The sequence below is a fragment of the Rhagoletis zephyria genome, unplaced genomic scaffold (genome assembly GCF_001687245.7).
Source record: "Rhagoletis zephyria isolate East Lansing unplaced genomic scaffold, Rhagoletis_zephyria_1.1 Rzeph_scaffold_00780, whole genome shotgun sequence".
NCBI classification, from domain to species: Eukaryota; Metazoa; Arthropoda; class Insecta; order Diptera; family Tephritidae; genus Rhagoletis; species Rhagoletis zephyria.
Window position 1 is genome coordinate 15434 of NW_016157864.1, and position 24002 is coordinate 39435.

At 35.8% G+C, this 24002-nt stretch overlaps 1 long non-coding RNA gene across 1 annotated transcript in view; it reads left to right on the plus strand.

Moving 5' to 3' along the window:
• The first annotated feature begins 2733 nt into the window (after positions 1-2733).
• The window catches only part of LOC108361512 (uncharacterized), a 132485-nt gene continuing 111216 nt past the window's right edge, over positions 2734-24002 (plus strand). The window contains exon 1 of the long non-coding RNA XR_001847310.1: positions 2734-4025. This is a non-coding gene — a long non-coding RNA (uncharacterized LOC108361512). The remainder of the gene's footprint in view (positions 4026-24002) is intronic.

Consider the following 24002-nt stretch of genomic DNA (forward strand, 5'->3'; position numbering starts at 1 on the left):
AAAAATTAAAAAAAAATTGTGAAAATGTGATATTCAATATAATTTTTTAATAAAAATTTCTAAAAAATTAAGAAACGGGTAATTAAATTTTTTCGCCTGACAAAGAAGAAAAAATAATGTAGCGCTACAGCCTCTCTAAAGTAACTTGTAAAACAAATTTATATATTAAAATCTAAAGTAGTCTACGCTAAAAGCTCTTCATAGGGTATTTCTTTTTTGAATCGTATATTTTGGAGTCTAAAAAAGTTTCTGGGAAGAGCATTGAATAGAATAAATTTGCTTGTTGCTGATTAATTGCTCAACAAAAAATTACTGAATAATCGCTTTGAGTGAAAAAAATTTACAGAGATCTAAAAGTTAAAGTTTTTAGACGATTTGCACTAGACACAAAATGGAAGGAAGAGAAAATAGTATAAAATAAGAGCCTTATTAAAAATATGCCTACTTGCAGAGCCCTAGAAAATCTCTTGTTCAGAGCCTTATAAAAACCTTATAAAAGCATATTTAGTATACGTTTAGAAGCTTATGAAACCAACTGTTATTCACATTTAGAGTTTTGTGTTATCCGGGTAATAAGAAATTTTAGTATAGGGACACTAAAATGACAAAATAAAACGCTAAAAGCATAGACAGACGCCAGAGTTGATCCGGATCAATTAGTTAATGTGGAATTTTCTGCTGGAATTAACTGCTGTTGATCCGGATTAAGTCCTAGAGTTTGTTCCCAAAGTTAACTAGGATCAAGGCAATTTTCGACAAAAACATTGACCAAAACTCAGAGAGTGTAGAGTACAGAGAATATGTGAAACAAGCATGGACACATAACTTCTAATAGAAAATGCAGTCACCATACTAATTCAGATAGGAATCCAATTAAAATTGAATGAGAACTTATTTGAGATAGTATGGTGACTGCATTACCGACGACAATGTGGATGTCCATGCTAGTTATAACAATTCTTTGTATTCTGAGCAAACAAATACGAGTAGTGAGAGCTGCGTACTACAAGTTTGCAGGTCCCAGGTTCGAACCTCAGTTGGAGCGATTGCCAAAAAGAATTTTTGTTTTTATTATTTTTTTATTTTTTATTTAATTTTATTTTTATATTTAAATTTACTTTCTTTTCTTTTCATTTATTTTATTTTATCTCACATTTAAATTTTCTTTCACATTTTTATTTTATTATTATGAAATATATTTTTTTACACTCTTTATCGAAAAAAAGAAGACACCTATTATTTTATTTCGTCATGATATTCGAAAATCTCGAAAAAAATTCCCGAAATTTTGAACTCACGGGGAAGTAATTTTTTTCAATTGTTTGCAGTTAATAAACTATTTGTTGCAGAAAATCAGTTAAGGTATAAAAATGTGCGCAATTACCTCGGCTTTCCATGAAGTGTTAGATAGATTTAAATACAATTTTTTTTTATTAACTTCATCATGTTTGATTTTTATCTGTTTCAACCTAAATAGTTCTCAAACTTTATGGAGTACGCTGTAAAAATTTGAGAGCGAAGCACCAAAACTGTTGAAGTACGAGTTTTTTCATACCTGCGTACATAAACTTTAGTATAGCGATTGTCAGAATCCCACTGCTGAACTTGAAAAATGGTATACAGATCCATATTCTAATGACCAATATTAAGTTAACGAATTTCGGCGTATTTTTGTATCATTTCAAAACTTAAGGCTTTCCTTAACTTACTACACACTATCCTTACATACATACATAAACATGTGTATGAAAATTTACATATTAATAATCACTATAACACATCTTTGTTTCATATCCTTTAACCGCCACTACATCGAATCCGCAGCTGATATTACACTTTAAAATGGCAAGAAGCATTTGCTATCTACATTAAAATTAAACACATCCTTAATTATTGCCGCACCTTAAAAAATGTCAATGCACAAACCGATACTTAAACCATACCGCTTTACGCCCGCACTAAATTCACACATTAATATTCCTAATATCTCTATCACTACAATTGCTATTAATAAACTTTATAATCAAAACATTTAATAGCTGCACTTATTCAGATGAACTATTCAAAACTATTGTTTCAATACCACTTTATTCCGCCGTTGCACCAATGAGAGCATAGAGCAGCATCCAAGTTGTTGCGCTTGCTCTCGCCTCCCCTCCACCGGCAAACGGAAGTACGTGCCAAAGAGAGGATGCTCACTCCTATAGAGCTCACTTCCGCACAACACTCGTTACTCGTGGCACAAATAGAGTATCAGCATCCGGCTCCGTGCTCGCACGACACGCATGCAATGGGTGACGCCCGACTATCCACGTTGCTGCCGTTGTGACGAATGTACTAAAAGCAGTTATGCTCTTTCTCAGCACCCGAAGTGGCTAAAGTGGCAACTCGTACACGACGTCAATGCTGACTTCCGCCGCAGCATCGCGGCTGTTGCCAAATTGCTGCTGAAGCTGTGAAGTTGGTGCTAGTGTTAAGTCATGTTGATGGGGTGTTGCCCCCGCTGTTGCTGCGCCCAACTGCTATTTATTTATTAGCGCTGTTAATGCGATTCCTTGCTGTTCCCAGAATTGCCGTTGCTGTTGCTGTTGCTATTTGTCTATACAGCGACGAAGACTGTCACTGTTCCTATTCGCCGCCATACGATGCGACGACACTCAAGTGAAACTGAAACATACAGACTGTGCTCGGCCGCCGACCACTTGGTGGTAGTCAGTCTCTAAGGAACTTTTGTGCGGTTCGGTTCGATTTGGTGTACTTCGTGGTGAATATAAATATATCGTTTGTTGTACGTTGTTCGCTACATGGATGTACATATAATGCAGTTTTCGCTGCGCCTCTAGTGTTTGGCCCACATTGCGAATGCGTCCTCATTACGTGCATTTTACTGGCAATAAAAAGGATTTCAACATATACAAGTATTTAAAAACCTGTTTTTTTTCGTGGCTTTTGAACTGCAAAGTGAAGTGATGAGTGATAGGCAGCAAGTTGAAAATTCGCAAGTACATAGCCGCTGTACCGAGCGTCAGTGATAGCGCGAGTGCGAGTACATAGTTAGAAAAGTAAAATACGAAAAAAAACGTTGTAAAAAAAGCAATTAGCTTTGGCTGCTGTTGGTAGGCTAGCAGCGCATGAGCATTCTCAGCTACGCGTAACACCTTGCTAGTACATACATACATACATACATATTTCCAGCAGTGGTAATTGTTCGGTGTTAAATTGATGCAAACGAAATTTCGATTCGCAATAAAATTTTCTGCGAGCGCTATGTGAACCTTTTGTGGATATTGTGGCCGACTTTACTAAATTCTGCAGCTTTACCGGTCGTTTGTTTTGTTTTGGTGTGTGCGTGTGCACTACGCAGTCGTCGAAATTAATTGCTGCGACAGGTAACTATTAACTTTTATTGTCGTGCTTACTAGTTATTGTTATTGTTGTTGTTGTTGTGGCCACAAGCTGCGCTGATAAATTAAGTCGTTTTTGCCGGCGTGCATTCCTCCTATTATATAAGTACATAATACATGTTTTTGTGCGTGTTTGCGTCATAAACTTAAACGCTAAAGTGATTTCCAATCGTGTAATTCGTTGAAGTACTAAAAGTTCTTTGTGTGCATTGCCACTGCCAGTATGCAGTAGAAGCAGCAAATGTTTTTGCCGCAACAACAAACACTTCAACCTTAAGTGTCGTGACAGTCAGTTTGCCATAAAAAAAGCTTGATGTACTCGCTCGCTGCGGCACCTGCCCGGCATAGTAACACGTACTAAATAAGTTCGCATCCTTTGCGCCCACTTTTGGTCGGTGGTGTATAGGTACATAGCCAGTAACGTGCCGGGGCTACACAAAAATACCCAAGCTGTGGCGCATTGAGGCTGCGGCGTGCTGCTCTATTGCTGTACGGCTTGGTCGTCGTAAAATATCACCGGTGAACGTGCGCGGATTAGAAAGCCACCTAAGCAGTTGTGCGGCCGTGCGGTGAGGGTGGCAGCGAGTTGCTTGTGCGCTGCTGCTGACTCTTTTTATTCGGGTAAGTGCCTATGTAATTGGATATATGCATTATATCTGCCTGTATTTCAGTGAATTGTATGCACGTGCGAGAATGTATGCTCATCGTTCGTTTGCTACTCAACGTACTTATTTGCCGTTAGGTGACTTGTCTCTCCCTCCCAAGGCCTGTTTCTGCAAATTTTGTGTGTTTATATATTTATCTATGTACCTATGTATATGTATGTAGGAATAGAAAAAATATATCTACACATATATGAAGCCGACGACGATGTAATTTCAGTTTAGTATTCTCATGCTGTAGCTGTTGTTGTAACGTAATTCTATTTTATATATATTTTTTTTTTTTTGTTTTTGCATATAAATATAAGCGCCAACAACAACAACAACGTTTTCACTTTTCTCTTTCATTTCTTTCTTTTATTTGAGCGCAAAATAATTTACAACGTCAGCTGTTCGTTACATTCATACACATCCACCCACACACATATAGGCACACACTTTTTATTTATTCAAATAGATTTTTTTTTTAGCATTTTATTGCTTTACGCTTTGCTTGCTGCCACAACAAGCAGTCGTACGTACAGCGCTGTGCGTCGCAAACGCAATTTTGTTGGCAAAATAAAATATTTTGCTAACGGTAATTGGAGGCACGCACCTCCAGTGGGGTGGCATGGATTTATGATGCGTTGGAATTTGGCGCTATCTTCTCTCGCTTGGCTGCTACAATTACGCTTCTACTAATCATACTCATGTTTTGTGTGTTTGTGTGTGTGTGCGTGTGTGCGCACCGCCACTGTGAATTGAATTTGTGGCCCAGTGACGTGTGATAAGCGCTAACGGCCATCGGGAGGCGTTAGCGATGCAAATTTGTTGTCGCGCATAGTAATCGTAACCGGTGGTTGGGTAGTTGGTTTGCAAGTTGGCAGTTGGTGAGCTGTAAAATTGGCGGCCAATAAATGTGGCGAGTAATTATTTTTAATTATCCAGTCGGAGTTACGTGCAGATCCTGATCGTAATAAATATAATGCAGGTCTATGGTTGCAATGCAATAATCAGTGGTTTAGGTGTTAGATGCGGCAGGTTATAGATAACTATGGCCCTTATGGTCATCGTTTTGTATGGGGGGAAAACATTTCAGCGTAGAGAATGTGGTACGCTCTTAGTTTGTTTTTCGTTTTGGTATTTGTTCTATATTTACCAAATTTAAATTTTCTGCTACAACCAAGACAGAGTGCTAAATGACCTTGAAATTCTCTACTGAATCCCATTGAAACTGTCAAAAATAGGGATGATTTTTATAAAACGCTAGTGTTTCCATGACAACTGAAGCTTGTGATATTATTTTAGCTAATTTTTGTACATTTGAAAGTATCTTAGGTTACTTAACTTAATAAAGCATCCTCTAAATTTATACTTAAAAACGTAAAGTTTGGTGCCAGCCCCTCTTTCGGTAAAGGTAATATTTTGGAAGGTGCCCTGAAACTTATTTCGGAGTTTTTTTTTGACCACTCCGTATATATCTATGTATGTAAAAACAGCGAGAATCACACCTAACCCAGGCGTGAAAATTAAAAAAGAACGGCGTTTTTGAAACTGTATGCCTTCCGCGATTCGATTCGTTACTCCATTTTATTTTGCATGAAATGGCCAGACTTCCAGATTATTCTGACTTAACTACCTTTGGAAGGATAAATTTACATGAAATTGCTATAATTCAATTTGAACGATGCTACGATTCGGTGTTTTGAAGACACCTTCTCGCTTGCCTTCGAATGGCGCAGCTTCCAACAGGATATTCTTGTTGAAAAGGCCCGTCCTAAAAGCTTTTATTTATGTAGAAGCACTCCTCATTTGGCCTTCTTTGTATGAGGTAATTCCTGGGTTCCGTCAAGTTGAGAGTGCAGGACCCATTTCATCTATGTTGAGGAATTAATTAAAAGTAAAGCAAGAATTTGTTAATTTCGGAAACACTATTGATTGTAGTCTGATTTTTTAATTTGGGTCGGGGCATGGTACAATAATTACAGACAATACCTGAGAGCGCATATTCCGATCTGCCTTATTTAAAAAATATCTTTGTTGCCCACACTAAAAGATTTACTGCTGGGGATATTTCCATACCCCATATACCATAATGTTCACGTGTTTTTTTAAACAAACCGTCTAGCAGAGAACTTATTTAATTTGCAAAAGCCGGGAAAAACATTTGCTCGTAAATAAATTCAAAATTTGTATGGCTCACTTAATTTTAAACGTTTTTTCTTTTGTTTTGAAAAATTATAAAAATTAAATTGAGCGAAAACAAAAAGCAAAGCCAAATTAAAGTAACAGAATCAACATTGAACTTCGTCAAAATGAAAATAAGGGAGCGCGAGTTTCGAAGTGAAGCAAAACTCTCTGTAATTATTGTACCATGGATCGGAGGCGACTTGAAATTAAAAAGAAATCACACTTACACATATCAAAATTCTCTATGAAAAGAAATATTTTTTTCTAGAAAAAACTTAAAAAAAAAAAATTAAAAAAAATTGAAAAAAAAACACAATGGTAGCTCTAGGTATTGTGCAATATTTAAGTATAGTATTAATTTTGTTTAGAATACGATATTTTGAGTTATGAATTTTTTTTTGCACCGAAGTTGAGTAAAATGTGTACATTACGAATTTACAAATTTTTAAAATTTTGTTTAGAATTTTTTCAACTATGCAGTTTTGTAGCCCATTAAATTTTAGTATAATAGAGTTCAAGTTCTTGTTCTTGTGATTTTTAATTTTTTTTGAGATGGCATATTTTCAAAAACTACTTTTTTATGAAAAGATTTGTATGTGCAAAATTTGTTTAAAAGTATTTCTTTTCATAGAGAATTTTGATGTGTGTATGTGTGATTTTTTTTTCAAATTTTTTCCTCGCCTCGTACTCGAGATATTTGGAAAACTATTAAACCGATTTGTTTTTGTTTTTGGGCTGTAGAGTTTTTAAAAATGTATTCATCAAGCCCAAATTTCATATTTATTTATTATTTATGTTTATCCATTAACCCTAAAAATTTGAAACAAATCAAACACATGAAGTGTGAACCCCGGCCCATGTACAACTTTTTCGGCCATACCGGAGATTTACGAATATGAAATATGGCAAGAAAAAGATGAAGGCCCGCACTGGTCAATAAGGGTCTGTGTTTTAAAATTCCCCCTCCATTTTTTACTGAGACCAGCAGCGAAATTTCAACATTCGCTATCGCAAATTTTGATCGCTAAAAATATCCCGAAGAATGCAGTATCTAGTTACATGCCCCTCATAGTGGCAGGTTTGGCTGATTAATAGGCTGCGGATTTTTATGCAGAAAACAAACCGAAAAACATGTACCCATAACTACAAAAAAGTATAAAAATGTATTTATTTTTCTTCTAGTTAAGTGGTACATACTTTTTGGCTTCGTTTTCCGCATTAGGTTCTGTACTTTTATTTTCGGAGCAGAAAGACTGCAGTTCTCTTCACATGAGAGTGTTTTCCATTTAGCGTGAAAGTTATGTTGTCGTGTAGAGTTGTGAGGGAGGCAACTGTGAACAGGCCTATATATATTGCCGGCCCCTTTAATAGCATGCTCGTTTGATTTTCAGTATAACAAAAACCATGCAAATCCAATATTTAAACTTCATACAAATTTTAACAACTATATATTAAGTATATATCCCTGAAAAGTCGTTTTTCATTTTTCCGAATGTTACCGCATACACCATCGCGTTAACTTCAAATTTGCATGTCTCTCTGATTTACTTAGGCTCTTTAGGGATATTTTTAGGTTATACTGTGTTGACTCATTTTTGGCTTTCCATGAAAATTTTTAAAAATTCTAAAATATATGCCATCAATAAAACTAAATCTCGATGTGCTAGAAAAAGGCTGTAAAGTTGTTCCTTTAAATTAAAAAAAAAAAAAAAACATATTAAGAAATTCAGACTTTTTAGATTTGCAAAGGAAATTAGTATAATTTTGTAACATTTTTGAAAATAGTAGATATTACGTATAGTTAGTTTTTGTAACTAAGCGGCATTTTTTTAATAAATCTACAAATTGATAAGTCACCCCTCTAGACATCTGGGTAGCTAACTATTTCTGTTTGGTCTAATTTTAACCGTTTTTTTAAATAAATAATTGAATTTTCCTGACCTTTTTCGGATTTGAGTATTGCTCTTACCGCCGTAGCCGTGTGATTAGATGTGCCTACTGCTACATGGTTGAATTTCTAGCGTTGGCAACATCAAAAAAATGGCAAAACACCGAGTGTAATTCTTCGGAGCTGAAGTAAAAATGTAGATTACAGTCCGACCGAGCGTTCGGCCTCGGCTTCGGATTGCCGATTAATAGCCAATATTTGCATATTCGGCTAAATGCTCGGGTTCGGCAAAAAAAAAACTACCGATGTTTTTGCCGAAGCCGAAACTTTTTGGTAGATCTTTATTTTTTTTGAACATTTATTATAATCTAAAGGTGTACAATTATTTGAATAATCCTTAAAAAAAAAATGTGTTATTGGAACTTTTTCTTAAACTCAGCTGATTGTCAGTTGAGAACTTCGGAATTTGAATTAGTAATAAGGAAATATATTTTTAAATATTGAAAAACTAGCTACCTAAAATTACTTCTGGCAGTTGCTGAAAATTATCTCTCTGCTGCAATCAGTGGTCGCAGAACAACTCACTTGTCAAGAAAGCAATCAAATCATTGTATTTAACCCTTAATTAGCCGCTTGGGGCCAAGGCCATTTTAAATTGAAAAAAAATATGTCTTGGAGTGCTTGGAGTGTGCTCGCGCTCTTTCTAGTTTCCGAACTCCCCGCGGGGTACACATGTGCCGAAACTGTTTTAAGTATTGACCCCATGCCAGCACTTACGTAACGTTTTTTTGGCGGAGGTAAGTTTTTTTTTGTATCTAAGTTTGAAGTCAAAGTTATGCTTTTATGCTAAAAGAATACATTTTTATTCATTAACCTTAATTTGATAAAGTGGGTTTGGTGATTAATTAATTTATGCTGGAATTTTCCTCATCAATCAAAGCAATTCCGAGGGCATTTTCATTAAGATCTATTCCAAAAGACGTTTTGATAACTAGGTTATAATATCTCTCTGCGATGTGTTGTAGAAGTTCTCAGTTTATGAATTACTAATAACAATAATAATGATTATTATTTTTTTTATATTATGTATTTTTTACAAGCGGGAAACACAAAATAACTACTATAACTTGTGTTTGGTTTCAAACTCGGATAAACTGGACCACATAATCCGATTTTATTTTTATTTAGATTAACGATTAATGATTAAAATTAATTAAGGGTAATTGCAAGCAACGATTAACGATTAAAAAATTTTAATCATTAATCGTACAGGTGATTACGGCTAATTAATTTTAATCATTAATGGCGATTAACATTTTAAGCCATAATTGTTAATCAGATTAACAAAAAAAGGTTGGCATAAAATTTAGCAAAAGCGTAAGTGTCAACATTTTATTGTTATGTATATATTTAAGTCCATACAAACAAACATCTTCGCTACACAACTATGACTAAATATGCACAGAAACTGAAATGTTACTACAATTATTTTAAGAAAAAGTGCATGTTTATGTTTATACACAAGAGGTGAATAAGTTTCTATGTATTTTGTATTTCAAGTAGGCTTAAAAAGACAAGATGGGGCTAATTCTTTGAAAAAATAGATTTTCTTAATTTTAAATTAAAATGTCGGCTTCGTAGTGAGATGCAGCGGTTGTATAAATTCCCTAGGTTTATTTCTTTTCTGTAAGGAAATATTGAACAATTGTATTATCCCAATACAGAATCCAGAAAATCAACCAATTTCTCTGACCCAAAATGTGGAGAAATGAAAAAATTTACAAAATTCAGGAAAAGCTGTGAGGCTTTTGATGACTGCAATAATTTTCAGTTGGAGCTAGTATACCCAGTACGTTTTAAAATTATCTGACAGAAACCATGAGAAATATATGGGGGTCCACGAAAATTTATCGATAGTAAATTTGTTTGAGTGATGTGTAGTGCTCTTGACACACTACTGCACTTACCGTAACTTTTTGTCTTCATACGGGAAGAAGCCTTAACGGCCACCTTCTGACTAAAAAGAAACCGATATTCGTATAACATTGAGTGGGGCGAGACGAAAATTACTGGCGAAAGATTTGACCACTTATGTTTTTTCAATACTATATACTACGCCGCCATTACCTTTGTTGAAGAGATTTTATAATCTTGAGTTCCCTGAGATTGAATGCTGGTTTGATTCCAACACTCAGCGCGGACTCACACATTGTTGAATCTTCACTGATGGCTCCAAAACTAAGTCTGCGTCAGGATATGGGGTCTTTTTCGAAGTTAATGGGGATAAGCTTCACTTTTCTCTTAGGGAATATGCCCCGGTCTTCCTGGCTGAGATATTTGCAATCCGCAAAGCCATGGACAAATAGGTGGTGGAAAATAGATAGAGGGGAAGGAGCTCACATATCGGAAGTGACAGCCAGGCTGCACTTAAGGCATTGGCCAGGCCTCTGTCTAAGTACTTCCAAACTAGTTCGGCAATGCAGCTCTCGACTTATGGTATTATTTTATATTGGTAAACATAACAAGCTTGCTTTACTCTGGGTACCGGGTCACTCGGGAGTACCTCGTAATGAGACATCTAACCATCTAACCATTTGAAAAGAACTGGCTCAAACCAAGCATTCGCTTCTTTTTAAACTCGGAGCGATAAAAATAAAAATGATGCCATCAACACAAATAAACTATTTTACGAATACGCCACATGCAAATTCATGAGTGAGCCGAACAGTAAGTTCTCTTAAAAAATATAACTCCTCAGAGCAAGAGAGTACTTTGATCGCTTTATGAGCTCTGTTTTTTAAAACTTGCAAGTGTATAATCACATCGTTTTAATAAATAGAACACAATAAAATATTTAATTTTTATATTTTCCACTCCGAATTTAGCTTTGGAACTTACCCGCGATGCAAATTGATGAGATTTGGGAGTGTATTAGAAATGTAGCAGCTGGGGGTTCACCGAAACCAATAAGGTTTTGAAAGGGGTCTACGGGCAAAAAAGCGTGGGAACCTCTGCTGTAGAGCGACTATTGTGCAGAGGTATTCAGATACTTTAATTGCACTTTAGTACGCCAAATTCAGCAAAACAATTTCACCACTGCGGAATTCAGGTTTTATTCGAATTTTAAAAGTTTCACTTAACACAAAAAAAGAGCACAAACAAAAAAGGCGATTTGAAATTGTCAATTATCTGAGCTAAGTATTTCTTTGAAATAGAAAATTTTCCATACGCAAATTGTGCATCCCAGTTCAATTCCTCTAATCACCCGGCGCCAAAGTTTTCTCAAAAACTTTCAGCTTTGACAGAGTAAGCACTTTCTTTTCTCCCAAAACTTATGCATTTCACATGAACTCCCCTTGCTCGACCTCCCATTTCGCTACCTTGAACAAAAGTTTACTTCGTTTTCTTATATTGACACAAATTAGCTTCGATGTTGGGAAAAGTCCTGACGCATATTGCTACTGAACCAGATGTTTTGTTGTTCTGTTAATACATACATCTGTTGTTGCCGTTGTTATTGTTATGCGCATATTTCCCGCTGGCTTATTATTTGCACGACATTTTTTCCCCAAGCATTGTGCTTGCGCTTTCAGCTATTCTAAAGATTAGACACCGCACTTACACATATGCATATTATGCACACATGCACATATGTACGTACGTACAAATGTATTGTAAGTGCATGTGTGGCATCCACTTGCGAATGCTTCTCTTAACTCCGCCCCAAAGCCCTCCCTTCCCATCCCTCCCGTTAAAGCGTGACTTTGGGAGTGATTCGCTTAAACTTTTGCCTTGTCGCAATGCACTTTAATGCAATGAGTGAGTGGTAGCTGCAACAAACAACAACAAAAACAATACAGACAAAAGCCAGAGCAAAAATTCATGCAACGAAAGTCATATAAAATTGTTCTGGCGCAACGGTGGTGCGCGGCAAAAGTGAAACGTGGCTTTTAAGCAAATTTGAAAATTTCTGCCCTGTGCATTCACTTACACAATTGCAGCTATATGCATGTATGTACATACATACATATATACATACACAAGTGAATGCTACCTTGCATAAAGATGCGTTTTTGGTTTGGTTTGCAGCATTCCAGTGCAGGCTGAGGCGACCTCCCTTTCGAGTTTTATTGCCTTTCCAAAAATTTCGCAGGCTTTTGTAACTGCCACTTTTTGTTGCTGTTGTTAGCGTTGCTGCCTTTTGTGGCCTACAGCATAACGAACCGCGGCGTGCGCATTATAAAAATGATTACGTAGCAAGACTTTGCCAAAAGGCGCTGGTCTTTTGGGAGCTTAGTGCATACAATCCGGCAAGCACGTAATGGTATAAATGCTATGTACATATGTTTTAAGTTTTTTTTTTTTTTTTGGTACATTGCGGTGCAACTTTTTTGAGCTATAACCAGACATAGACCGAGAGTGTACATTGAGTGTATATGTACGAGCCAGTAGTTTTATTTAACTAACTTTTTAATTATATAACTTAGTGTAAGTATCTACATAAAAATAGATAAGAGTTTCATAAAAAGTAAATTTTTCTCAACTCGTGTGTTTGACTCTTCTGAGCACATCTTATGGGGTATAAAATTAAAGGGAAAGAACAAAACCGATGTAAGAAATGCTTTATTAGAAACACTGAGGTACAAATATGCAGGCCCGCCAATTAATGTGGGTATGGTTATATGTAGTTATACCCATATGGAATTTAGTAGGTGGGTAACTACCGCTCTCAGTATAGTTAAAATGTATCATAGTTATTGTAGAAATTTTAAGTGTCTCTTTAACCAAACATAAATTACTTCGGATGTACTCAGCGATTGATTGATTAATTCAACTAACTGGCCAATTATATTTTAGCATTTTCACATACCTAAAAAAGATTTCCCGCTAAAATTAAGTTACTCCATAGTTTGAATCGCAACCAACTTTATTCAAGGAAGCAAAGAAATAAATGGTGTGGTGGTAAAAAATCTTTAAAGATTTGTAATAAGGCAAATACGGACTATATGACGTAGTTGGAATGCATTTTTTTACTTAGTATGATGATTAACATACATATTTACCCGCACAGAAACATTGAATACGTGCCTACAAAATTCTGATCTCTATGTAATTGAATCACACTAAAAGACTAACTCTTATGTGGCAGCCTCTCTCGCTCTCCTTCAACTGATATCTTTGGTACAACTCTAACACTGGGTGTATTTTGAACTAAAGCCATAGTCCATTATTATTGCAATATTAAATATTCTATTTTTCTAATGGGCATTTTAGAATATTCATATGGCTGTGCTTTTTAATTTTACCCAGCAAACATTTGGAGTCATATATGAGTCATTAAGGAGTCCTCTTTCGGAGCCTTTACTCTACCTTCCTCCGAAGGTCGACTTAGTTATATAAGCTTAAATTCATACACCAAATGAGCCTGAATGTGAGTCATTTTTTTTCTCTTTTATTTCTTAATGGCCTCATACTTAGATGGCTACTTTCGGACTTTTTTTATTTTTAATTTTATTTGCCTCACTTTAGAGCCATATTTGCAAAGGTGCAAACATTCTTTCAAATACCAAGCATACTTGTGTGCATATTAGACCTCTTGTTAGTCGACTAGTCGACTAATCGAATAGTCGAGTAGCAAAAGATGTTTCAGAAAATAATCGACTTCACTTAATCGAATAACAGTTTCCTTTCGACTTTTCAACTAACCGCTCACAAACAACTTGTGGACTATCTGTTCATTTTCGATTTTTCGACTAGTGGTTTTCTTTCAAGAAACATTGTTTTTTTATATTTTTTGAATACTTATCCTTATTGACAAAGCCCAGCCATGCTAATGACAATAATTTTATGGTGAAAACTGTCCCTATTCGATTAATTTCGGTTAGTCGATTTTCATACTACTCGATAGTTAGGGGTTAATCGAAAGTTTACGGTTAGTCGAATTCGATCGGTTAATCGAATAATTGCTATTCGACTATCAACCGACAAAAAAGTTGCTAATCGACTAGTCGACTAACCGAATAGCCGGATAGTCGATTTCTAACGAGAGCTCTAGTGCATATATACATACATACACTGCGATCAGGGGGGGGGAGGACTTTGCTGTAAAACCTCAAATCAAATTTCAATTTGAGTTGTCTAATAAGTCTTTTTATTCTAAAAATGTATTTGTAAAGGCTATATGTAGTAGTAAGTAGTAAACTCAACTTACTTAAAATATGCAAAAAACAGCAGATTTAAAATTTTTGAAATACTTTAAAAATATTTTCTAACTAAAACTATCTTAATCCTCTATCTTGTGATATTTTTTCATACTTATGTGCATGCAGTTTAGAAATGAAGCCATTTCAAAACCATTTTGATTGATACCGGTATTACAATAATTCATTGAAATGATTAAATAGTTTGAATTTTACATCTTAAACCGTTAATTCCTATAATTCAAGTAGAATTGGAATTTTCAAACATGAGGAAACCCTGCTATACATATATATGTATGTTGCTTAGAAATAAAGCCTCAGAAAATTACCTCAAGTACCTCAGAAAATTATACATGTTCGGCTTTAAAAACAGGTGGCAGCCCTCTTCCAAATAATCTGATTTTTCAAACAGGTGGCAACCCTCCTAAAAGGGGGTTTAGAGCTAAAACCCTTATCAAAAACCTTTAAGTTGAGACCCATATTGCAGTAATTCATTTAAATTAATTGAATTTAATTTTTAAACGGGTGGCAACGCTTGTAAAACACCTCAGTAATATTCAAAATGTTCAATCGGAAGGTTTCTTAAAAATCTTTCCTTTGACACCCATATATTAAATTTTCCGAGAGCTTCCGAATAATTAATTTAAATTTGGCTTTTCAAACCGGTGGCAAGCCTTTACAAAATATTTTTCAAACTACAACTTTTTTCAGCCTCTTGCCATCCATTCTTTAACCCTTTCCGTGGATTTGTCGAATTTAACCGACATTTCATATGGATGCGACTAATTAACTCCCCTTTCATCTTTTTCATTTTGTATTTATCATATTTTCTTTGAAAATGTGTATATTTAGTGGAATTCCAAAAGCTAATTTTAACAAAATTAGTTTTTATGATTTATTTTTTTTTTAGTTTTAGTGTTAACGCTATCCCACAGGTAAAAGATTTTTTGGTTACCGTAATTTTTTTCGACAGTGAAAGGGTTAATATATAGTTTTCAAATAAATCATTCCCTTAATTCAAGTTGAATTTGATTTTTTTAAACAGGTCGCAGCCCTCCTCCATGAGTATGGAATTGATTTTATATATATCTATACCAAGTTCCAGTACTCTATCAAAAATATTTCCTGAGATATGCGGTATGAAAAATTACGTTAGTATAGAAGGTGCAACTACCCCTCGTCTAATTTGGATTAATTCTACCCTATATTTTAAGTTGGGCTAAATGACACCTGTGCACAAAATTTGATGAGGATAGGTTGAGTAGTTAAATCGTGAAAGCGTAACAAATAAACAAACTCCCTTTCGGATTTATAATATTAGTAAGGATAGTAAGGATTTCGTAGTTTTCAATAGCCACATATCAGTTATTTGTTCATTCAGGCTTTTAAATGCTCGTTGTAGGAAATTATTTAGCATACTTATGCTTTCATTGCAATAGAAAATACGTGCCCTTGTTCTAAAACTATTTACCTATGCATCGTCTGCTTGCTTAATAAACAAAACTACCTCAATAATTCATTGAAATAATATTTATGTGGATAACATGCGCACAAAATCGAACATATGGCTGCAGGGCATAAATACATACTTACATACTGGTACTGGCACTGGTAAATCGGTTTGTGTTTTTGTACAACCCGTTTGTTTTAACTTGGCAAGCCATTGAATCAACTTTCTATCGAAAGGAAAAAGAAGGCTCAAAAACACATTGGCAATCCCGTAATATTTTGTTGGTAAATCACTGCTGTATTGATACAAGGAAAATAACTAAATAGCACTAGCAGGTGTACATATGAGAAAGTTGTGCGACACTTTCGGCGACACTAAAACCCCTTTGTATGTATGTATACCAACCTACTCACATACATAGAAGTTTTCCACCCTTTTCGGCTCGTTTTGCCCCTATTTGTTTATTGCTGTTTGTTGCCTGTGAGCATGCAAAGCGTGTTGCGCAAAGTGAAACTTTCACCATATTTTGCAAAAGCTTTCGAAGTTAATTATCAGAGGCACGTAGGAAATCACATGCCACACACGTAGTAGAAGATGTGCACTTATGCGGTTGCCATAACAAAAAAATAAGCAATAAATAAACATTGATATGTACATATGTAGGTACCATTAAATACATGTTTGAGTGATAAATAACCTTCTAGGAAATATTAAGTTTTATCAAAAAATAAGCGATATTTATATTAAATTAAAAGTATATGTAAAGTTTTACTTTCTCACACCTTAGGTTCTTGGTGGACCTTTTCTTCGAGTTTGTATTGTGCGTCGTGTTGGGACCTAGTGCTGTATATCACTTCCAAACGACTAATCGCTTTTATAAGAAGGGTTGAAGTCGTAGATATTATTATATTTTAGTAAGAGGTCACCTCACTTAACTTACACTTGCTGTTATCATACCAAACGAGATACACCTCAACGAGAGATTCTATCTACTTTGCTTTAAAGCCCCGTGCTAACCGAATTTCTGGTCGAAGGAAAGTTTATCTTGACTGTCAATGAGATACAACAATCTGCTATCAACGACCGTGCAATTGCAAGTCAGAAAGGAAAATTCCATGGTTATATATCTCCAAAACAGAACTTTTTCTGTCCAAGAAGCGATATAAGATAAGAAAATATTCTAATTCTATCCAATTGCAATGCTGCAAGTCTTAAATTTTAAATGGAGGGGAATTTTTCGGGCGTTATTTTCGACCTTTGCATTCCTGGAAAATAAAAACTGAAGAGCGTAAAAGAAAAGCGCACAGTGCGTTCCACTATAGGCCTCTGAAGCTTAAATTATGTATTAATTTAAATCTATGTACCTACGTTTGTAATCGTCCTATTTGGGTATATCCTAAATTTAAATAAATACCTATAGCATCTTCAGTTTTAGTCGGAGGTTTTTTTTCTTTAGTGACCTCTAGTAAAATTTCATACTTAAATTTTAGAACACTTTAATCGTCCATCTGCCATTTTTAATGGTTTCACATGGAAGTTTTTCAAGTTAAAGATTCAAAAGACCAACAAAAGTTGCAGTTGAGAGTTTAAAATGTTTTACGAAAACATTTCCCGGTAAATTTTATAACAGGACTCTGAAGAAAAGAATGAAATAAAATTATATGTAATGCATAAACTGTAGCCGACGAAAACTCTCATACTGAACTCTCCGTAAGCGTGCCAACTCAAAATGGACACTACAGGGCAAACGCCTATGAGGGAGGCTTAGGGAGGCTTGGGTCAGGGACCAGTGCTGCGTGATTATGCGTTCTACAATCGGTAGGTATGACGAAAATATTTCTTGATCGTCGTCTGGAGGTAGGGGCTGTACAAAAGCCTACTGGCCATCACCAAACGCAGCCATCGCTAGGCATATGAAGACTGCCATGAGGATTTTAAGGAGGTCCAAATTGACGCCGGATCTTTATAGCAGTACACTACTCTGTCCAGGGTAAAACTGTGGTCGATCGGAGTTGCGGAAAACAGGCACTGACCCTCATTTGCTGAAACAAAGAAGAATCGCATTCTCCTAGGAATCTTGGATAAGAGCCACGGTGAAGCACTGGCACTTAGAGCCTATTGGAAATGTGTGAAGGTGGATACGACAAGTGCTTTGTGTGCATCCCCGACTGCCTCCAACATGCTCAGGAACTGGTTGTGGCGATGAAATGGCCGTGGAACTTTTTAAGAAGACAAGTGTCAACTTTAAAGACATTCCATTCAGGTCACAAGCGAGGGCATGGATATTCGGAATCTGAGAAGGTTTACCAGAATAAATATAAGATTCTTAACAGTGTGATGGGGCTGGAACGCAGCCCCTTTAGGGAGGCTCCATTAAGTATGGTTTCCAGACCATAAAAATTAGAGTCTCCGCCAATGATGTCAATACTGCAAGAAGTATAGCAGTATATAGTATATAAGTTAACTTGGAAGAAGCCAAGATTTAGGAGGAGATGAAGGAATTCCAACCCTGTTGGAACTTTTATATCGCAGTCGCAATGGTAGAGTGAGCAAAGCACTAGCGTGCCAACTGAGTTATCCGAACTTCGGGTTCTCTGGCAGCGGAATTTCCCCTTTCTGTTTTTATTTATTTTTTAAGTTAGTTTTCTTTTAACCTTTAGATTTTATTGTTTTAATCTCATTTAAATTTTAGAAAATTATTTTTTTTTGTCATTTTATTTTTTTATGTTGATTTTTAGATTATATTGTTTTAAAAAGAAAAATATATTTTTTTAACCACTTCAAAAAAGACGTTATCAATTTGTCGGATTTTTTTAGTATGTTTACACATACGCTACCGCATAACTTTGGACCACGTGAATCGATTGTACACTCAGAAAAAGGTTTAGTTATAATAACCAAGATTTGGTTATAGTGACCAAGTGGCATAGTTGGATATGGCGAAATAAATATCTAGTTCACGAAAGTCTGCAATTTACTTGAGATTCTAGTCTAGTGACTAGTGTAGATTTGTTAATAACTACAAAATGGCTACCTTGATTGAACAATATTGTTAGTTGAATCAAATCATTGTTGAGCGTATATAAACAATGCTTTGGTCGATACAAATTTTTAATCGATTTTGTGAATTTGCTGCAGACTTGAATCAGCTTATCATTTATTATTGGAAAAAAGGTTTCATTTTGACACAAATAAAAATTTACTCGATTGTTGTTGTGTTTACTTTTTTCTTTTATTTACATATATTAAGCATAAAAAATACAAACATATTTACATAAATAGTTACTAGTGTAAATAATACATATGTATATGGTGGTAAGAATTTTCTAAAGAGAACCGATGAAACAGGAATAGTCGTGCGAAAACCCAGGTCAATATCTGCTGGAAGTGCTGGTTTAAGTATACTGCTTTGCTTTTTCCTTGGCTAAATAGATACTTTCTAATTATAATTCACATGAATTATATATCCACTGAGAAACGCCGGTTGGCATCAAACTTTATATTTTTAAATAACCATACCCGCACCGAAACAACTCGCGGCGATGGCAAAACTGAAACTGAGACAAACAAGCCTGGGCATGTCATAGCACACACTTTTCTTTCTCTACCCAGCGCAGTGATCGACATGCCATAGCTTACTGAGCGCTCTGTAACCACACGCGTGTTTCACCCGTATACGAACAGCGGTAGCGGAGCAATGATTTCCACGCACACAGTCTCATTCATTGAATCGTTTTTATGCAATGGTCGGCATACTAGCGCATTCAAACGATTCAATAAGTGGGACTGTGTGCATTGCTTAGCTGGCGCTCTTCGTATGTGAAACACACATGAGCTCAGAGAGCGCTGATCATTATTTAGGGGGTGCTCATAAGCATGAATATATTCCGCTCTCAAACCAAATCGATCAACTAAGATTTGGTAACTATGACTAATCCATGTGTTGAAAGAAAGCTTATCTGTATTAGCAGAGCTTAATGGCATCCTTTTATGAACCATACTTTATGTTGAATGGAATTTGTAGAAATATGCTTAAAAAAAATATTTATTAGTATTTACCAAACCCTTCAACTAAATTAACGATTTGGTATAACCTAGATGAATATTAGAAGCTTTAATATATTTAGTTATAATTACCAACCCATGGTAATAGTTCCCAATCCTTGGTCACAGTTCCCAAATATTGTCAAAATTCGGGAACTAAATGTCTTTAGTTGTCGAAACTAATCCTTTTTCTCAGTGTAGTCCCAAGCTAATTTGATTTAGGTCCGATCATTGGATCATGAAGAAATTAACGGTACTCCCACATTCTTATATGAGAAGTGATTCTGTTGCGTTTTTTGCTTAAAATTTACTTTTTTTAATTTCAAAAGAAAAGAAAAATATTTTTTTATTTGGTTTAAATTTTTAGGAACATGTTTTTTCTTTTATTTAATTTTTTTCTTTTTATTTTAAAGAAAAATTATTTTCTTAATTTCTTTAAAATTTTTGGAACTTCTTTTATTTTCCTTTTTAATCATTATTTTTTCTTTTTCAATTTAATTGTATTTAATGATTAGATTTAATTATTTTAAAAAGAAACATATTTTTTTTATAATTTTTTAATTTTTAGAAATTCATTTAAAATTTTTATTTTTCGTTTTAAAAAGATATATACATATGTACATATTACTTAATTTCACTTGATTTTTAGGCTATTGTCTTTCGAAAGACTGGGCTGAGTTGGAGGTAAGTTTTCAGAAATGGCCTGTAATTCTTTAAAATTTTTTTTTCACTAATAAGAGGTTATTAAGTTCATTAAGGATATCATCAGACCTCTCAACCTGTTTAATGAACATTTCCTGAAAAAATCAAATCAGTTCTAGCCAGACCGTGGTATACCCCTAAGGTTTAGAGAAGCTATGAATTTCTAACTTTGCGAGGAAAATAATATTTTAACCTTTATATGTATATGTGCACATACATGTGTATGTATGTGACTTTTCACTCAGCACGTATGTGCGATAATACAAACATATGTCTGCTTAGGTACATATATGTATATATGTATGAATGCGTGTAGAATTATCCTTGAGCACCGCAGCATAATTTGTGCTCTACTACCTTTATCGGGTAACATATGTGACAAGCGTACGGTTGAAAACCGGTGAAATTGCTATTTGCTGGTGGAGTTGAAATCACCTCTGTGCCGACTACGATGAAAGCTTTGTTTTTGTGCGTACATTCACGGAGGGGGACATAGACATACATATATACATGTTTGTGCACCTTTAGGGTCACATACCGTTTGCTCGTAAATAAGTAGAATGGCAGTAGCCTCACACACACAAACACACATGCACACACACACACACAAAAGAACAAAATTGTGAATCAACTGCAATCGCACTGGAACTGCTCGCTGTCTGATTTATGACAATCGAACGTTGTGGTGGCCATACCAGCCACCCTCTGCCCCGCACAGGTACATATTGCAGCTTAGACACTTGCATTTCAAACGGTAAAAGCGTATGCCATATACTACCGCTTATACTTACTCCACTCCACTTGTCTGCCAGAAAGCAGCTTGACCAGCCAATAAATATGTATGTAGTATGTATGCCTCCAGCTGCTTGCGCAAATGTTTATGTGACTTTCTATGAAAATTTGCTTGTATTTGCCTGATTGCTTGTGTGTGCGTTTGCTGGTTGTTGAATTTCCATGTTTATTGCTGTTTACACAGAAGGTGGCCACAGCATCCTTTTCCTTTTCCGTTTCCGTTCCTATTTGTGTTGCTATTGCTTTTGCTATTACAGTTTCTAGCTCAAATGGAATACCGAATAAGTGCGTCTATTGTAGAGAATCGTACTTCGTTGCATCGCATAATGGTTCAGCGATTCCAGTTAGATTGGTGTTACTGTGATTCGATGCGGTGTGGTTTAGCCACAGTTCACAGAACTCTGCTTAACACCACCCTTGGGTTAGTGGGGTGGTCACTTTCACATAAAGTTTGCTTAGCTTTGAAAACTTTGTGAGCGAGCGAACTTGTGACGTTTACTCTTGTTGTTGTTGTTGTTGTTGTTGTTTTTGTTTCAAGTTGTATGCATGTATTTAAGCACACTTGTGGTCTTGCAGCTGCCCCGGCATCGACCGTTTTCCATGCGGATTGAATCCCTTTGCGTGAACTAATAGAAACGTACTCAGCTCAGTTGTAAGTTCTCAGTCTTTATAAGAAAAAAATAAAATCAAAAAAATACCTTACCAGCATTGAAGTAAAACCAATTTCCACACCGCCCACACACAATCTACCTTACCGCTACTCCGCTCACCGCTGCTCACCAGGCAAACGCTTCAATGCTGTACGTTGGCTTGTTTGGTTGCAACTTTGTAAACTCATCAGGACATCAGACATTTCACTTTTGAAGTGACTTTGCCGCTGACAGTTTGCAGCCAGACAGACAGCCTTAGCGACAATATCGGAGGCATTGTAAATAGAAAAGCTGGCAGAAACCAGGGGAAAGAGGGTGACAAATTTTTTCAAAAATTGTTTTCAAATTTAATAAAATCGTGACATTTACCTGATTTCTCTGATTTTGCATACCTATATGCCCCCAGCGAAGCTGTAAAAGTCGTTCCCATGTCAAGCGCGGCCACTCAGCCCTCTTGAGCAGACACGTGTGTGTGTGTGTGTGTGTGTGTGTGTGTACAGGTATCTGTGTCATGTCTTAGAAGTGTGCGTGCGTACCTTTTGCATTACATTACAGTTGATTCATTTTACATTTTCACTCCAACAGCTTTTTAGAGCCTAACTGAAACAAAAGCTTGCTTTGACACGTAAAGCGGCAAAGAGGCGGCGCACGGCGCACGGCACAAGACGCACGGCGCACGGCACACGACGCACGGCACACGACGACGCGTGACATGTGTAAGTGGCTGACATTTCGTTGAAAACACTTTTCATACCCTCATTTTTGTTATAGGAGTATATTTCCTTTGAACCGCATTCCCTTGTTGCTGGGCTTCATACATTCATACATACATACATATGGTGACAACCTACTACTCTTGTCAGACTCCTGTAGGCTGCGCTACACGGCTGTGTGTATTTTAAATTGAAAATATATTTGATTTGTTTAGAGTGAAAGTAGGAGTGGCAGTTGTGGTGTTCGTTACACTCAAGGTATGTATGTGCGAGAGTGTGCCTTTATGTTTGAACGATCCACCTTCTTGCTTGTGTAACCTTTACTAACGACCTGCCAGAGTAAAGAATGGCAGCAGTTCATAAATTTACTCTAGATTTCATTGCGTCTTTGAGTGATTTACACTGTTTTTATTTTTTTAGCAAATCAGTATTTATTGCGGTGCTTTTTAAGCGTAAAACGGTAAATATATATACTTATATGCAGATTTATGCACTTGTTTTCTAGCTCAATGCAAGAAAATTAATGGTTTATTGGTACAATCGCTGACATGGTTCGTGTATGCGGTGGGCGTTACAGCACATCATACAGAAATTCGATTTGTGGTATTATCCGGTACTCGGCTGAGTAATAGAGATGCCGCTTTTAAATCGATTTAATCAAAGATCGATTAATCGAGCCCGTCCGATTCGATTTTTTGTCGATTGATATTTTGTCAAAATTGATATTTACTATAATTTCCAGGCGAAAAATAAGAATATTATACATTTTTGGAAAATGGGCGTAGCTACGCCCACTTATGGTTACATGTGCATATCTTGGTAATCGCTGCACGAATTTCTTCCAAACATGGTACAACATACCAAATAGCTGAAAATTTTTTAAATCGGACAATAACCACGCCCACATCCCATATAACGGTATTTTAGAGAAATTTATATCTATACTTAGTATAAAGGAAAGTCGAGATTATTTGTACGCGGTAATCTCGAAAACTACAGAACAGATTATGACGAGATTTTCTCTAATATACTCTGTATCGACAGGAGAGCGACCTTTTTTACGTAGAATTTTAATAGGGTTGCCACCTGTCTAAAAACGATAGGATCCGCAGCGTTCGTTGGATTATATATGATGAGGTGTCAAATAAAAGGGATCGGTCTTTAGCAAAGCACTAATGTTTTTTTTTGAATAGGGTTGCCATCTGTTAATAAAATTAGTATATTCAATCCTAATAAGCGTAGGCATCAGTTTTGCACCGTCACTGTCAAACGAAAGTACTAAGCCTTTACATGTGCAATAATGTATTATTTTTCTGAGTAGGGTTGCC